Source organism: Agrilus planipennis, unplaced genomic scaffold (assembly GCF_000699045.2).
Source record: "Agrilus planipennis isolate EAB-ADULT unplaced genomic scaffold, Apla_2.0 scaffold16, whole genome shotgun sequence".
Classification (NCBI taxonomy): domain Eukaryota; kingdom Metazoa; phylum Arthropoda; class Insecta; order Coleoptera; family Buprestidae; genus Agrilus; species Agrilus planipennis.
In genome coordinates, this window is record NW_020438946.1 from 1,545,496 (window position 1) to 1,564,514 (window position 19,019).

Consider the following 19,019-nt stretch of genomic DNA (forward strand, 5'->3'; position numbering starts at 1 on the left):
ATTATGAAATATTGTACTGAAAATTCAATTTCTGAATTTTTTACCCACTACACGCTACCTCAAATTAATGAGGGAAAAATTGTTGCTGTTGTCACACCCCCTTCGAGAATCGAACGCGGGACCTTTGGCTTTACGCACCAATGTTCTGACCACTAAACTACGAGAGGCGACAATAGCAACCACGACCAACCAACCTACACGCTATAGCGTGTAGTGGATAAAAAATTCAGAAATTGAATTTTCAGTACAATATTTCATATTAAACTAACTCACTTCTAAAAAGATGTCTAAATTGTATGTATGTTTGAAAAGGTATTATGTTCATGTACACTTTGCATTAGTGACCTTTTTGAAAAATAAAAATATGTGCCCTTAATTATAACTGTAACATTCTGTATAATATGTTTTGTTGATCGAACTTCGTATACCAAAGTATACATCTAATGATGTGCTCGTAAAAGTGGACAGAAGTAATTAAATGAAAAGAACCGGTCGTATTTTATATATCCTAACTGAAACGATCAGTTGTTGGCAGTTCAATTTAAAACACTTAATGTCAAGTTATTTTCGCTCTTTTATTTCTCCTGCTGGCGATTTTATTTTAGAATGCTGTAACTAAAATTAGAATTTTTTACTACTACGCCGACGCCTGTAGTTTTATCTCAGACATATGTATGTAGGTAAATTGGAACCCATATTTTTTTTTTTACTGTTTTACTTTAATAAGCATTTCGCTCACTTCTATTAATAAGGAAAAATACCGAAAGTTCTCTGTTGTTGAAAAATAACTTCTCTGGTTTAATGTATGCCCAAATGGAAAAAAGGGGAGTGCATATACATGTTGAATAAAATAATTCGAAGTGGTCTGTATTTTGTCGAAACTGCCAGACTCGGATCGCGATTTCGATCTTTTTGGATTATTACCTGCTGTCTTAACAGCGCGTTTTAGAAAATACTACAAATGGCGCGGTAAACACCATCTGTAGTACGATGCTATATTTTAGGATTACGTATGCTCCAACAAGGTCCACTGAAATATATGGATATCTAGTTGCTGAACTGAATCCCGGCGTAGCTAACCTCAACGTGATAGGCACGTGCCTAAAGTTGGTCTGTGTTCTGTCAGAGCTGTCTGCGACGCGCTGATGAGATCCAAAAAGATCGAAATCGCGATCCGCGTCTGGCAGTTTCGACAGAATACAGACCACTTCGAATTATTTTATTNCTAACCCTTTGTGCTGAGCAAGTAACCAAACAGAACAAAAAGTTGACTTCATTTAGTGATCAGCATTCTGTCGAAAATAAATTTTTAAATGTGGGTCGCGATTTCGACCCTCTTGAGTCTCGTCAGCACGTCGTGGACAGTTCCGGCAGGACATACTAATTATATTATTTACTAGCTCTTCCCCGCGGCTTCGGTCGTAGAAATTAATATTGTTTCTCCATAAAACCTTTTACAACGTTTTAATTTTATGTAATGTCGCCATCTTAGATTTCAAATACAAACGTAGAAACAACATTTCATCCTTATGAGTTGATTTTTAAAAATTTGTCAAAACACGTATCTGCTTAATTTCAACAATGAGCTACCTTCGAGTAAATCGGAGTACAAATAAAATATACCCCATGCAAACGATGCAACCTCTTTTCATTTGATTAATAATATCAAACAGTATATACACCAAGTTTCAAGTAAATTCAACCACAAATAAAATATGTCCCAAACAAAAATTGCAACCCCTTTTTACCCCCCCCCTCCTCCTTTGGAGGTTGAATTTGTTGAGAAAATGTTCCATGCGATCTTTGCAAACCCCTTTTAGCTTCCCTCAGAGGTTGAATTTATTAAAATACTGCAATAGGTGTGTATATTATTAATTTTATATGAAAGAGTATTAAAGCCAAGTTTCAAGTAAATTTGACTATAAATAAAATATCTAGCATATAAACGTTACAACTCCTTTTCACCCCCTTTCGGGGGTCGAATTTTTTAAAATGCTAAAATAGGTGTTTGATTTTATATCAATGAGCATAAATATCAAGTTTCATGTAAATCTGACCACAAACAAAAATGTCAAAATTTATAACATGAAGGTTTTCCATATAAAAATACTGTCCAAATTTCCGAATTTTCCCGTGTATTTTCCAAAAATTTTCTTTCACGCATTCCTTGTCCTGTCAATTAGGTACAAATACAACAAAAAATAAATCAGTCAAATCGGTTGAGCTGTGTTCAATTAATAATAATTTAGGCAACTGCCAAAAGATTATTCCATTCTTAAATTCCTAAAACTATTCATATATGAAAGAGTATTAAAGCCAAGTTTCAAGTAAATCTAACTACAAATAAAATATCTAGCATATAAATTTTTAAAAATGCTGAAATAGGTGTTTGATTTTATGTCAATGAGCATAAATATCAAGTTTCATGTAAATCTGACCACAAACAAAAATGTCAAAATTTATAACTTGAAGGTTTTCCATATAAAAATACTATCCAAATTTCCGAATTTTCCCGTTTTTTCTAAAAATTTTCTTACACGCAAACCTTGTCCTGTCAGTTAGGTACAAATCCAACAAAAAATAAATCAGTCAAATCGGTTGAGCTGTGCTCAATTAATAATATTTTAGGCAACTGCTAAAAGATTATTCTAATCTTAAATTCCTAAAACTATTCATAAAGGAGAGAGTACGTGTACGTTGTATATTACATTGATGTGGATGGGGCAGCATTGTTCTTCTCTAGTATAAGTAAGAAGTCGGCGGGAGAGTGCATACAAAGTTAATTGTAAATTCGCGACGAAATTGCTTATCAACAGGTGAAGTAATTCAGTAAGTCAGTCCAGTCATTTTCGCCCATGGACCGTCCGTACACGTACGAATTATTTCGTAAAAATTCGATTGTTTATTACCGGCACGGGGACGTCGCGAGCTGTCTCGCTCGGCCGCCCGCTATTCCATTTGGCCGTATATTTTACAATAATCGACAACATTCTCGATTCATAATCGCGATTGCAAGTAAAAACCGCATTTAACCGCGTGAGAAACCAGGAGATCCACGTTCCGCGTCCCGTTTCTTCAGTGCACTATTGTTGTTCTTTTTTTTTATCGGCGCTTAACGCATAAAGACGCTTGCCTTGCACTATAGCAGTAAAACAGGCGCAAAATGTTGTTTCGCGAATGAACAAAAGCCATAATGTTGATAATGACTAAAACCGCATACCGAGTGCAGTGACTCTGGTGTTGGCGAGAACCAGCTGCTGTTCCACCGCTGACTATCACATCATATGATAAACTATAAGAGGATCGTACATGTAGCCAACGTAAGTTTTACATATACAGAAAGAAAGGAAATGCTTATATGATACATAAAAAGAAGATTTAATTTATTGTGACAATTTTGATCGTCATATGTCTCCTGTTCTTTTACTGACAATACGAAAGATATAAAAACACAAATATGTATAGGTACATTTATGTACGTCTTGTATGTTTGTATATGTATGTTTGATTGCTCTGACGTTAAAGTTATCATTTAAAAACTTATCTTAAGGATTACATGTCAAACCATCAGCTGAAGAAACATTTACCAAATTATACTTGACTAATTTACTAGTTGAACCCGCCCAAATTTGGACGGATTTGCACCTTTGTCTATGATGCAGAGCACGTGCGTTTTAATCAAAGCGAAACCCCATACCCATACTTACTCTAACCTAACCTGGTCTAGCCTAGCCTATAGGGCAAAGCGCTTCGTACATAATATTAATCCAATTTAACGTAACGATTCAGTCAATGATATTCTATCTATGGTAAAGATCTAGATGATGGGGGGGATCGAAAGAGGAGGTCTCCTCCATAAACAGTTCGTGGCGGTCTCACCCTCATAAAAAGTTGTAGGGGTTCAAAGTTAATAAATATGCCAATTTTTATACATTTCTAGGCATGTAAATATTTATATAGTCATTCTTAAACAATATTCAAAGGTAAAACTAATGAAAAAAACNTACAAAGTGATCCAAACTGACTAAAATTACAGATTTTATTAATATAGAAGAATGATAATTACAGTGGATTTCGTTTATTACGATCTCGGTTATAGCGACCATTGTGCTACAGCGACGTCATATGTAAGTCCCTTGGATTTAAAGCATACTTTGGTATAAAATTCATGTGGCTATAGCGACTTCGGATGTAACGCCGAGTTCGGGTGTAGCGACTGTTTTTAATGAATCATTTGTAACAAATCCCTAGCAATCCCATGCAGATATAGCGACCGGAGTCGCTAAAGACACAAAGAGCTTTCTTATCTTTTGTTTACATTTACACAAATAGTCAACAAGTGTGGTGACATTTACCGTTGTTTCTGAGTAGGAAGTGTGTTTAGTAAACTTTTGAATAAATGTGACTTCCAGATGTACATTTACTGTTAAAAAAAGGCGAAAATTGTTTCAAAATTGAAAAACAGTGTGTGTCTGTATCTTCTTTAACTTTGCCTGTGACGACTTCTGGATATAACGACGAAATTACAGTGGTCCCTTCGTTGTCGTTATACCCGAAATCCACTAAATTGTCATTTTTACGTTACTAAAGACGTCTTGGGTAAATGTCTAGATGATGGGGTGGGTGCGATCGAAAGAGGAGGTCTCCCTCACCACTGTACCATAAAATGTTCGTGGCGGTCTCACCCAAAAATTTTATGGGGGTTAGACGGGGGTGGGGGTAGGGGGGATGGAAAAAGGGTAGGGGGATCGAAAGAGGGTGATCACCTGAGTAAAACCCCATAAAAAATTTGCGGCGTTCTCACCCCTATAAAAAGTTATGAGGGTTGAAAGTTGACTATTATGACAATTTTCATACACTATAATTCAATTAAAATTCAATAAAAAAATATTTTCAACCAGGTGGAGGTGGGGGATCGAAAGAGGGTGGTCACTTGAACAAAACCGATAACCTAACTTAACCTANATGAGACCGCCACAAACTTTTTATGGTACAGTGGTGGGGGAAACCTCCTCCTTCGATCCTCCCCATCCCCTTCGGGGGTGGGGGCCATCATCTAGACCTTTACCACGTCTTGGATTACATGAAATTTAAAATTTGCAACAATGTAGTTCACCCTCGGCCCATGTAAAAGGAAGCTGGCTGTCTCTGTTTTTTTATTATCGTTTTCCGTTACCTGTTACCTTTTTTACGAGCATGTTTTTATTGAAAACGGTTTTTTATTGTTACGTTCATTAAAAAACGTGTATACATATATGTATATGCATATGTAATTTTGCGTATAATGCATTTTTGTGCAAGTATTTCCCTTATAACACTAATTTCGTTTATTATTGTGCTTGCCAATTTCCAACGTTAATTTTATGACCAGCTGCAAACAATGACTAATTTTTATTTGTTTTCCCACAAACTGGCGTGTTTGTACCGTGTATGACATGTCTGGCAGTAAATAGGTTATTTGTATTTAGTATTCTGCGGTTGTAGTTTTTGTGTTGTTGTTAATATTGTCAAATGTTCGGAAATTATACGGCCGCTTCCTATAATCCGTAAAAATTTTTGACAGTCTTGGTGCTTGTCAGTTGGTTTAAAAGAGATAAATCTAAACATGAACTAATACAAGCTTTACTTTTAATCGAAGGTGTTTTACGTATACAATAGCCGCTAGGGTTTTTCGTTTCTGAATACTCGGTCCAGGTAGGATCCTGGATTCGATTCTGGATACCCGGTTCAAAACTCAGCGAGTTTCAATCTCAATTTTAAAAGTAGTAAAAAACATATCTTTACAAAATTATCTATTGTTCAACTACTCCTACTTAATAATCTTATCTCTTAACACCGGCGCATTATAGGTAGAGATGTGCAAAATGCTTTTTAAAAGTATTTAAATATAAAATACAAATACCTTTTTGATTTGTTATTTCAAATGTAAAATACAAAGTAGATTTCCCTTTTGTATTTTAAATGCTAAATGCAAAATACGTATTTTCAAAATACATTTTTCTAGTACCTATTTAATTTTCTACATTTACTTAACTATAAAATATTTTTTAAGAAAATCTTGGAGGCAGAGACTAATAGTGGCGTTTGCACTATATCACCAGCTGCAAAGATTAAGTATGATTCATATTTTTCTTTTTGATTCTTAGATTAAGATTGATTGAGTTAATTAATTCTTCTGTATGCGTCCTTATTTGTCTTTGTCACCCGTTTTAATTGAAAAAAAGACACTGATGCCAAAATAGTATGTTTACCGTGAAATATCAGAGTCAAAATAGAGTTGCAAATAATTTTACTGATTTAAAATCAACATCAATCGTTTTATTTCAAAATATTTACAACCCTATTTTTTACACATTGTAATCTGATAGTTTTCAGTTTTACACAGCTGGCGTATATCAATGCGATATTATTTTGCGGGCTGTTTTGTCGTAATTCATAGAATTTCGTAGTTCCTTGCTACCATAAGGTACCATAAGTGGTGATTTGGCAGGTGCTGATAGCAATTTGGAACTTCAAAATTCCATAGACCATGACATTGATTCCCGAATCCGATACTTGTTTCAAGAGACTCGCCGAGTCTCAAAATTAATTTTAAATGTGGTAAAAAACGCATCTTTACAAAACTATCCATTGTTCAACTACTCCTGTGTCAACGCTAAGGAAATTAATCGTCCCGCATTCTGCAAGACAGTCCTGTAATGGCACTTGAAATCCCGCAGTGGCCTTGCTTTAAAACCCGCATTCCTCTATTATTTTTATGTCATAGTGTAATGATAATATTGTACAGAATGTCTTCGCAAAATCACGTTACAAACATATTTTGCAATTATACGCTCTGATAAAGCTACTGAGTCCAAATACCTACCCGAGATAAAAATGTTCAGTCTCTCAGAGTCTTTGAAATTGAGACTCGAGTCTCCGTCTCTCATCGAGTCTCTCTGGTGTCGCTGAGAGAGACTGTCGAGAGACTGTCAAAAAAACTGTTTAGAGTCTCTGAACGAGAGACTCGAATCTCTGAATTAACAATTTTATCGTTCGAGAGATGCAGAGACTGTTAGAGATCCATAAAAACACCTAGGCAATAACTGAAAGACTGTGAGAGACGCTCTCAGACACGCTGAAAGACTGAGAGACTGAAAACTTTTGTCTAGGGTAGCAGTTGCTGTAGAATTCGCAGGGCTGACTACGACCTAGACCTGCCTACCTCCGAAATCATACTTATTTTTTCGCTAGTTTAACATAATGGAGACCCTGCTCTTGATAGATTTTCGTATTTTTTTTTCTCATCGTGAAAACAGAAGCTTATTATCATCATCAGGTCTTTAGTCTGGTTCTTCACACTGGTTAGACACTTTCACTCTTTCCTGTCTTCAGTTAATCTTCGCATTTCCCTAAAATTAGAACATCCCACATCCTTCACTACTTGTGAACAGTAGATTAGATTTAATCTAGATCTACCTCTGCTTCTCTTGATTGCTGTTTCTGCTTCTAAGATGCCTCTAACTAGCCCTTCATACCTGAGAAGGTGTGCCATCAACTTATCTCGCCTATAACTTATTGATTTCCACAGCGCCCTTGGTTCTCCTACTCCTTCTAAAATTTTCTCATTTCTAGTTTTCTCTATCCACTGTGCCCCCATCATTCGCCTACAATTTTGGCACATCTTTTTCTGTCGCCATCACCGTTCACATTTCGCACCCGTACGGAGTCGTGCTTCAGTCATGCACCTTTTCAAATTTCTAAAGTAACTGTTTCTGCCTCTTAATATATCTCTAACTTGCCCTTCATGCCTAAGGTGTCCTACCAACCTATCTATAATTTTTATGTATAGTACATATGATGCGTAAATACACATATATAGACCATTTAATTGTTAATTCATTCTCGAAAAAAGTGTAGTCAATTCTGAAAAATTCTTTGAGATTATATACACATAGATATAGTATGTAATATAGTCTTTACGATTAAAACATTGAACTATTTACGTTACCATAGAGATCAAACAAGAATGGAAGGCTGCCCGCTAAAGGGCACCCAGTCGGTAATTACCTACTATCAAATTAAAAAATAATTTTGTGTACCACGAGAACAAGTTCCAATTAAATGTGATTTGCGGTTTAGTGTGATGTGTCATTATTGCTCTTAAGCCAAGGTAACAGTAATTCATAACAAAAAAAAATCAAGTTCTTAAAAGGAAGGTTAACCTATAAATAGGTGCATACTTTCATTCAAAACTAAATGGTTTGTATTATTATTATATCAAAATTTTCACAATAATTTAATATTATTGTATTTAATAATTTAGTCTTCATTATTAGATTGCCAGTTTAATTTACGTCGAAATTGTTTACTTAATTAAACTATTTAGTTTTCGCAAATGGCGATGTTAATTTGCAGCAATATTGTGCGTTGGGTACTACAATATTTTTGACGTTGTTTATTCACAAAAAATTTAAATGATTGAAATTAAAATGTACATTAATATCATCGTAACGAAATCTCCAAATTTTGAATTTAAATATGCAAATTTGTTATATATAATATAAAGTTAGCTAAGGTAACTCGCCCGAATCAAAAACATTGACGTCAATTTGTTGCGAAATTCACTCCAGACTTTCGCTAAGTATTACCCATTCCCGAAGAGTGTTTTGCTGCGAGAGAATAAGTCGGAGCATTCTGGGCAAACGACAACGTCGTAAACCCCTACGGAAAATCAACAAATCACTCTTTTCGTGAATTAATTGTGGAATTCTACCGCGAAAAAATGCCCCACTCTAAGACTAATTCGCTTAGCGCGTACGGCTAATTCATAGGGTTAATTCGCGCGCGATAAATGAAGTCATACACGACTCCGGAAGTTTTTTTTAGGAATAATAAAAAAATCGCTTCTTTCGTGAATAAGTTGTGAAGAACGTCACAAGCAATTCACCCTGGGCGAACGGCAAATCCTCACGGGTTTTTTGTGCGCGTTATCCTCTGGTATTATCCCATTTTGGGAAAACCTGTCTTGCGAAAAAAGTAATTTTTTATTGATTTTAATATTACATCTTATTTGAAAGCTCGTTGGTGTTTTCGAGGCAATTTCCAGTTATCACAAGTGTAAATCGCTTCAGTTATTTCCAGGATCTTCAGCTTATATTTTTTTTAATGGGTGCGTTTTTATATAGACTTATTTTTTTCTTACTTTAACGCAATTTCGCATACGTAACAATATTTGAAAAAGTAAAGTAATAGTGAAAGTAGTTGCCAAATTTTGCAGTCATCCAAATCTCATTTGACCGTATCCCACTTAACCGAAGGATAAGATCCTAACAAACATGACATTCATTTCACCTTATCGTGAGATAAATTCAAAAGGTAAACAACGTGTACTACGTCCTATTTTAACAGAATTGTATATTACTTCGTAAATCTTCATCTAATTGAATTAAAATTAAATCTATAAGCTCAAGTAATCTGTGGTATATTGAATAGTATCTAGGTATCTAATGATATATCTGAAGTTTGAAAAAGCTGGGAAAAATTATCTGCGCATATTTTAGTGTGAAAGCATGAAACTAACAACAAATAGGGCCGCTACCAGCAGGTTTACATTAGGGGTGGGCCAGATACCCGGTTTTTATAGTCCGACCGGATACTGGATAATGACAGGGGTAATTCTACCAGGAGGAAGAAAAATACCAACTATAATAATTTAATAAGTATAACAAAAACCCTCATAGACTGACTGGACTAGACCTTTATGCTTGAGAAGATGTCCTACCAATCTATCCCGCCTATTTTTTATTGACTTTCATAGAATCCTCTGTTCTCATTTTCCTTCTAATAGCTCTTCATTCTTAACCTTCTCTATCCACGATATCCTCATCATCCGCCTGTAACACCATATTGCGAACGCTTCTAACCTTTTCTTTTTCGTCGCTTCACCGTCCATGTTTCGCACCCATACAGCACCGCGCCCCGAACACACACCTTTAACAATCCTTCTCAAATTTCTAAATTAACCGTTCGCGAGCACAGAAGTGACTTTTTTTAATTGAAGACGACTTGACTCTGCGTTATCCTCTGCTTTATATCCCTACTACTCCTTCCATCCTGACTTATATGATGCCTAAATCAGCCACTTCTTCTAATCTACTCTTCTATCGTTATATTAGCTCTTTCCCTATTTTTTTCCCTTGCATACCAGTATTTGTTTCTCTTTTATTTATTTTCATACACTACTGTTTTGTCAATACCGCTTCCATTTTGTTTAAAGCTATCTCTAACTCCTCCTTGCTAGATGTTACTACTGCTATATCATCTGCAAATCTAAGCATACTAATCTTTTGCCTCTGTTTATCTATCCCTACAGCTGTACTGTCTTTAATGATGTTGATCGCATTGATACTTTTTCTCCTGAACAAGAATACATCAGTAGGGTTGAACTGTTATAATAATTTCTTTTGCTTTTTGGTATATCAAGTTTTGAGTAACGATAACTGCGATAACTATTTTGACACCTTGCAGACTTTAGTCATTGAATGTGTCAACCAAGAATTAAAATTTCATTGGTTTAGTGTTTAAACGACTTAATGCGGTTAAGTACCCGGTAAAATCTCTATCCGGTTCATTTTTACCTTAGATCCTATCGGGTTACTGTAATGCAGGTATTTGAAAGAGAAAAGTGTTGGAAGGTAGCCTTGAACCTAGAACAGTAAATAAGTACTTCTAGGTTGTAGTGGAGACGTGATGGCGCAGGGGTGGAGGTAAAAATTGGAAATGGAAGTGAAAAATGGATGAAGACTGTAGGGATGGTCTTCTAGAACAAAAGAAAAGTTTTTTTGGTTGAGACGCAGGATTGAAAGCGCAAATTGCAAATGAAAAATTTGAAAAAAAATAAACTAACAACCTAATACAACAGTCTAACATAACATAATAAAGCTCAAATCTAATATTGATTATATTTTCACTTGAATCCGATCTAATATTTTGATAACATGGATCACGATTAGGGTTGCCACCTTTTCAGGCTTTACATAAAGTATTTCTCGACCAAAAGGTTAAAAAAAAAGTACTCATCATAAAAATAAAGTATTTTAGTTTTTGTTTGTAAAAACATATTTTTTGTTACACCTAGCAGCCAGTAACAAATTGCTGTTGCTCTTAAATACATTAATAGCCTCTAAACACGGCAAACAAAGATTTAAGTAAACTCAAAGTTCATTTTTAATTAGTTTTAATGAAGCTTTATTCCTGTCGTCCCGTCACTTTGCGTTGATATCAGAGAATACTCTTTCTGTAAACGCTGAAGTGGTCGGAACGGATAGCAAATGTGACATTACTTTGAATAGATTTGGGAAATCAGGTTGTTCCTTAAATATGGCTTGCCATTTTTCTGTGCAATATTATTGATGTAAAAATACTCTGAGTTTCGAATAATCGCTTACAAAATTACGATGTTTACTTAAGGCCTTAAATACGTAAAGTATTTTTGCGTACTTTATGTGTCTTGTAAAGTATAACGTACGCACAGTCGAAATAGAGTACAATACTTTATAATAAAGTACGGGTTACAACCCTAATCACGATAAAGTTTAAATTAACCGATAGTGGGCTATAAATTTTCGGTTATGTGGGATGTGATCAAATGGGATGACAACGTGCGATACTATCCAAAGTAAAGTCAAACAAACGCCTCAAGTTTCTTTTGACAAATTTCAGGAAATTGACATTTGAATCGTACAATATCAAAAACAAAACAAAAACCGTTGTGTTTTTGTTTTGATTTACTGCACAATAATTGAGTGAATTGCAATGTGATACGGAGGAGCAAGCAGGTAAGTAACTCGATATATCGAAGAAACAAACAACAATTCTGTCGGTGATTATCTAATGTTTTGAAATGGCAGGAATTATTTTCTTCGAGGAATTATGCGCTTTGAACGAAACGGTTTACTTGTTACGTTTTCCGATGCGTTTTGCACGCGGTTGCTAAAAATTTTTCGCTGAGCTTTCGTTAGTTGCAACGAGAGCTGTGACATGTGAAAGCAGTTGTCTTCCATAACTATGTGAGTGATCTAATCAGTTAATTATATGTAATAAAAAATTATTTTAGCTGCTAACAACATTAAAATTAATGTATTACAATTTTAAACCATTTAATGAGTAACAAAAACGGTTTTATTTTTAGTTTGCATTTATTATTTGTCATTGATACAAGCTCCGCGTGTAATTAAAATTTTGATAGTTTTTTTAAAAAAATAAAACTGACCAAACGCAAGTTGGATTCGCGCACCGACGGTTCGATACAAACTTGTACAATTGAGAAATATTTTTTTTGTGATGTAACTACAAATATATTAAAACTTCAACTTGATACCTCCACGAGTTTCTGGAGAAAATGGATCTTGGCAAAAAAAACGGACGGCAACGTAATCCTATAAGGGTTCCTTTCTCCCTTCTGGGGTATGAAACTGTAAAAACAATTTTGGGAAATATCTATACTTACATAATAACAATTTTTGTCGGAAAATAAATGTTGGAGCGAATGAAACTCGATATAAAACACTATATGTATATATAGACTTTATTTACAAATGAATTATTAGATATGAAATAACGGATTACAACTACAGGCACAAGGAAGAAAATATGAATTAAGAAGAAGGGCAAAACGTAACTAATTCTAAATTATGTGACAAAATCGAAAAATTGTTCTGGTGCCAACACCAATACCTGGTGTACAACAAAAGAATACGAGCCAGAAGGCAATAAGGGGAAAATCCTAACATGACATGACTCTGCTTCGAACTATGAAAAAAAAAAAAACGGACAGCAAAGTAATACTACAAGGGTTCCTTTTTCAATTTTCGGGTATGGAACCTTAAAAAAAATTTTGGAAATATCTATACTTACATAATTTAAATTTTTTGTCGAAAAATAAGTGTTGCATTTTTATTGTTTAGATTACGAATAATGCATCGAATGTCGTTAGAAAAAATGAATATTCAGAAACTAAACAAATTTTTAAAGAATTTCGGTTAGATATGTGCAAGATAAATTAGATGTTGTCGTTTTTGTGTTGCGTTTGAAAACAAATTTTGAAAAAATGAAAAGTTTCGATCTGATAATTCTATTTATTTAATTCCTTTCTAAATATGTACCTATATTGGTCTATTCGATCAGCTAATTGGATTTTTTGCTAAATACTTTGTTGATATTTTTCATAAATAACTCTTGCTATTGACAATTGCCAATTTGTCAATTTTTTAACAATTATTTATTACTTAAAATTAAAATGAAAATATGATTCCAAAACCCTGATCAATCAGTGAAAAAAATTTCTTTTCTAATTTGCAACAAAAGATGTCGACTTATCTATAACTTGGAAGCAGTTCAGTTTGAAAAGACGCTTGATATTTTTAATCGATCGATTAAAGGTAACAATCATTTTTAAGTATGATACATACACATGAAATTAAACAAAACGTACGTAAACAAACATGTTACTGGGTACAATTACACAAAATTTGTTATCATGTACGTGTACCAACAAGCTAATACGTAAAGATAAACAAAATATGTATGTAGGTACGTATAATTTGGTGTACTTAAAAAAAAAGATACTCTAAGTACCTTTTATGTTTTCTTATCCAACTGTCTGAGTCTAATCTCAGAAATATTCAAATGGCTTACTGCTACTGATTATGTTTTTAATCGTAATAAAAAAGATATCATTATCAATCACAAGCTACTCCTTTGAATGTCTCTGTCACATACAAATTGCTACGCTGTGGGTTCAGTTTGACTAGTGGTATCCTTTATTAAAAAGGACCTTGTTGAACAGTAACGAACCCACATTCAGTGGTAAGTCCTTGTAGCATTCACTATTATGTGAGTGCTTGTTTGCTTTGGAGTTATGTTTTTAGATTTTAATAACGAAATATCCTTTTTTTTTGACGTGACAACGTCTTATAATTCGATGGAGCCGGCTGCATGCACGAAAAAACATGACTCATGCGGCGTTACCTCGCTCTGAGGCGTTCCATTTAAGTCTTGAAGTGCAAGCGAGAGCGCGGAACGAGCGACAAAGAGGCACAATCGGCTTCCGCGTTCGGCAGCGTTCGACATCTGTCTCTCTCCTACTTGAGTGAGCGATGCGTCCGCGTGGACAGCTGCTATACAATAATACATTTCCATTTACCTCCTCTATATCCATACAAAATATCTATCAAACAAATAAAATTAAAATTTTCTTTTGAAAAATGAAACCATTCTATCAGTATTTTCTTGTGACGTTGTCACGTTCAATTATCATCAGTAAACCGACTTTACAGACAACCGATTTTTTTTATTTACCTTTCATTAAATGTAGATGCGTATTTTTGTTAACAATTAAAGAAAAGTTAAACATTAATCAAAATACTTGATCCTTTTTGACGAATATTTTTTAAAAATATTGTCATGTGTTAAACTAAAGATTTCAACTTACCTTGGTCGTGAGGAACCACGGCAATATTTGGAATCGAGTCTCGAAGATTTTTCTCGCTTTTTCCGAATATGTTTTGAGTTTCCCCCTAAAAATCATTCCCCAATGCGTATAATTACAATGTTACAATTAAAAAATTAGTTTTAGGGTTCCGTGCGTCCGAATGAAAAACGAAACCTTTATAGGATCACTCGTGTGTCTGTCTGTCCGTCTGTCATAGTCAATTTGCTTCGAATCTACTGGACCGATTAAGTTGTGTGCATAACGTAAATAAATAAATTTTGAACGTGGGGGGTCAATAGGAAATTAAAAAAAAAATTTTGGTGGTACACCTTCTAAAGCATAATGGTCAAGTAAGAGACATTAGAGATTAGAAGCAGAAATGGGTGCAAAGAGCAGAAGAAGAAGAAGACTTAGATTAGATTACTGTTCTCAAATAGTTAGAGATATTAGTGGGATAGGTAATAATTTAGAAATGGGACTCCACCCCAAAACTGGTCCTAAAAGTACCTACTTTCTGGGACTACAAATTTTGAGGTTAAGAAGAGCTGTTTAATTAATAAAAGAAAACATATTTTCCTTAACAAAAGCTTGATTTTTTCAAAATTTTTTCATTATTTTTGTCAAAATTTTTTCATTATTTTTGCCAAAATTTTTTTGTTTATTTCTTTACAATTGGAGTTAAGTTGTCGGTGTTGATTGGTACATGTATAGTCATTTTGTAATCTAATGTTTATTGGCCACAAACATTTACGCATAAAATGGACCAGATGTTTAACTAATAATGAAAAAATTTTGAAAGAAGACATGTTTTTTTAGGAAAGCTTGTTTTTTTTATTAATTAAACTGCTCTCTCTCAGCTTAAATTTGTTATTTAGGGGCCCCAGAAAGTTGGTTCTTACAATGTTTTGGGACCCCATTTGGAGTGGAACCCCACTTCTAGATAATTGCAGTGCATTAACGTTATAGTTTTTGGAAAATATTGTAAACTGGTCCAATATAGGTAGAAATAGAGGTGCGTGTCCAACCGGTCTTCGTACTGACAACCCTATGATAATATTGATGATAATGATAGTAAGCGTTCCTATTGCTTGATATTCCCCCCATATTCCTTACTTTATTGTTTTCGTCAAACTATTTTTTTTATGGAGTGTTAAACCTAACCTTCAACGATTCAATTATTGCATAAACATTTCCATCACGTGCAAAGGGCTGTGTATTTCCCCTCTCTTCTACAATCATAATTAAATATCTACGTGTTATTGTGTGCACAAGTTCAAGTCATGTTTTATTTTTGCACCTATTGTTATTCTCGAAACAAGTAGTTGCGGTTTTGGCGGGACTTTTTGTCCTTTTTTTTTCGTTCGGATGTAAATGAAACTAGACCGATCATGTGATAGAATTTCATTGTTTGTGAGATTGCGCTGATTCACGGCTATCCTCGTGACCGGGTGGAATCAAAAAACGATTGTGCTGTCAGGCGAAAACCGGCGCCTTTCGTTACTGTTGTAACATTTTAATAAGTCGTAAACGCATTTTGCATCGATTTTCGATTAATATTTTGTATCTGCTTGGAGGTGTCCCGTGGTCGCAGTAAGATTGTAGATAGATTGATTCAGAAGGTGCTAAAATAAATCGACAGATCATCGTTTATTCCGACGAAAATGAGCGATTGTTCAATAAAATATAAAGCGTTGGGGAGTTATTTGAGGAAATTTTTAAAGCACCCTGAAAAATCGAGAGAGGTAATACGCCAATAGAACAATATAAAACAGAGTGGTATCACACGAAGAATCTACATGCTGTTCAGTACGTAAAGATACATCGGTTATTTCGGCATTGAGCCATGTAAAGTGCCTTAGTTCTTGATTTATCGACATCTGCACTAGCCAAAATTGATCACTGCGTTAAAATTTTGTTGCTATACTTCGTTTACTTTCTGTAGCGATGTGACCTTCAAGTTGACCGGCGCAAAGTAGAAAAGAACAGCGCTAGGCCAGAAGAGGAAGGAGACAACTCTCGACCAAACTCTTAACCGGTGAGGAGCGTATAATCCGTACAGTACTGCACGGAAAAATTGACCATTTTATTTACTACAATTGCATTGCTCAAATGTGCTGTTATTGGTACCATTTACTACTGAAAATATCAACGAGATGTTTATTTATATTTGAAGACATATTAAAGGCTTTAACGCTTGTTTTCGACTCGCACTACTATTCATGATTGAACAAAACTTTTGGCAGGTACTGTATGAAAAAGTATGTTTAATGAACAAGAGTCGAGAGTATAATGAGTTTTTTTCTCCCTACCTACGATTTTGCCAGCGCGCATCCAAGACATTGGAAGGGGCACATCGCTAGAGAAAGTAAATGAAGTATAGCAACAACGCGTTGCAAGCATAGAAATATCTCACAAAGCGTCTATTCTGTGTCTCTCGGTTCTTCATCTCATACATTTTAATTTGTCCCATCTAAGGGTTATGTAAAACTGAGATCGCCGTCCATTTAAATTGTTTTTCTTCAGATGCCTTACCATCTTGATTTTTTGGCATCTACAATAGCCGAACTTAGTCACACAATTAGTATGAAAATATCTTTCAAAGCATCATTACTTTTCAACTTTGATTTAGTTTTAAAGAACAAAATGTAGTTTTGTTTTAATTTATACGTTTGAGTTTCACCGTAACTCTTAGTGGTCTTACGATGATTGAAATTAAGTTATTAATTTAAAATTTGGAGATAGGAAGAACAAACTAAACAGATAGACAGACTTATCACTGCTACGGGGTTATTAGAAGCTTGTTTGTAATTTTAAAAAATTTCTAAATAAAAGGATTAAGGCCCAGTAAAGATAGTGATATTCCGTTAAATATTCTCTCTCATTTTCGTACTAATCTTAAAACTTTATACTAGCCGGAGTTCGTTTGTTATGTATGCACTGCGGTCATTGTCATTTAAAGCAATTAAGAAACCTTTTTCTGTTTTAGTTGCGTTGCGTACGTTGTAGCGCTTCTCGTTTAATTTTAATTAATTCATCGTCTGTAACAACAGACCACAAAATGTACTCGTTTAATCTTAGAATTCTTACTGTTTTCAAAGTAAATTATTATACTTGAAGAAATTAGTAATCTTCAACATCAGTAATGGTAACACCAAAATTATTAAAGACCTGATCGAAGGTTATTCAATTTGTTTTCTACGTTCTATACCTATTTTTGATCTAAATAAGGAATGAAAATCCATCCAGCAACAACTCGCTAACGTGTTAGTTAGATTGGGGTTACCAATTACAGCAGGAAATGTAGGCTTTCATATTTCATGTTCCGATTACGAGAAATTAGAACGCTTTTGGTCGCGATTTTCGTCATTAATCACAAAATAAAAATAGCTAATTAAACAGTAAAAACTATTATTTGTTTTGATAAATTTATATGAACTACATACATATTTTAGTACATGTGATGATTGAAGTGTCTTTTAATAAGTTAAGTAAACACTGTCGTGCTGATTTTTTTTTTATATTACACAGTACATATTTACAAAATAAACGATATTATATTGTTTCAACAAAAATAAAGTGTTATTTATAAGTACTCTCGAATTTATTTGCAAAAACGACCAGTTAATTTTCAGTTTTCAAAACTCTAGTGATAATTTAATTTGTAATGTCTGTCCCAAAAAGATACGAACGTTATTTTCACAAAATTAAAGGCTTAAAAAGACTATACAATAGATGACTGTTTTAGTTCTTTTCATTGTAAAAGAATCATTTAATCAAGTAAAGAGAAAACGATAAAAAAAAAGAAAGAAGGCGTACATAGGATTTGTAGATTTAGAAAAAGCTTTTGATAATGTTAAATGGGACAAGATGTTAAATATACTTGAAAATGTAGGGATTAGTTACAGAGATAGAGTGATAATTAGTTTGTATAAAGACAAAGAGGCAGTTATAGAGATGGGGCTGCAACGTAGAAAAGTAAATATTAAGAAGGGAGTCAGACAGGGATGCACACTATCATCGCTGTTTGTCATCTATACATTGAAGACGCGATCAGCATTATTAAAGACAGTATAACTGTAGGGATAGATATACAGGGGCAAATGATTAGTATGCTTAAATTTGCAGATGATATAGCGGTATTAACATTTAGCAAGGAGGAGTTAGAGATAGGTTTAAATAAAATGGAAGCGGTATTGACAAAACAGTACTGTATGAAAATAAATCAAAGTAAAACAAAAATAAGGGAAGGAAAGGTAGGGAAAGAGCGAATATAAAGATAGGAGATGAAAAATTAGAGGGAGTGGCCGTGTTGAAGCAGGATAGTCGGTGTTTAACTTATACCAGCTTCTGCTGTACGCCAACTTAATATTGTACAGCTAGTTGATGATTTTTCCTTTAATAAAATTTACACCTTTTTTTTTTACTAGTTTTATTATTAAAGGATCGAGACTATTCACAATTAAAAATATGTACAACTATTGTAACTTAAATAACTAAACGCGTATTATTGAGAACCGTGCTTACTGATGTATATTGATGAACTCTG

At 34.2% G+C, this 19,019-nt stretch overlaps 1 protein-coding gene across 4 annotated transcripts in view; it reads left to right on the forward strand.

Annotated features, from left to right (window-relative positions):
- The window catches only part of LOC108744662 (band 3 anion transport protein), a 195,232-nt gene that overhangs the window by 25,627 nt on the left and 150,586 nt on the right, over positions 1-19,019 (forward strand). The window contains exon 1 of one of the 4 annotated variants that reach the window (XM_025974743.1): positions 2,976-3,320. The exons of 1 other annotated variant lie outside the window; for it this stretch is intronic. The gene's annotated coding sequence lies outside the window, so the exon portion shown is untranslated. Of the gene's footprint in view, positions 1-2,975; positions 3,321-11,968; positions 12,051-13,821; positions 13,849-19,019 lie in introns of those variants that run through there. 2 more of the 4 variants (XM_025974742.1, XM_025974744.1) reach the window with 2 other exon arrangements.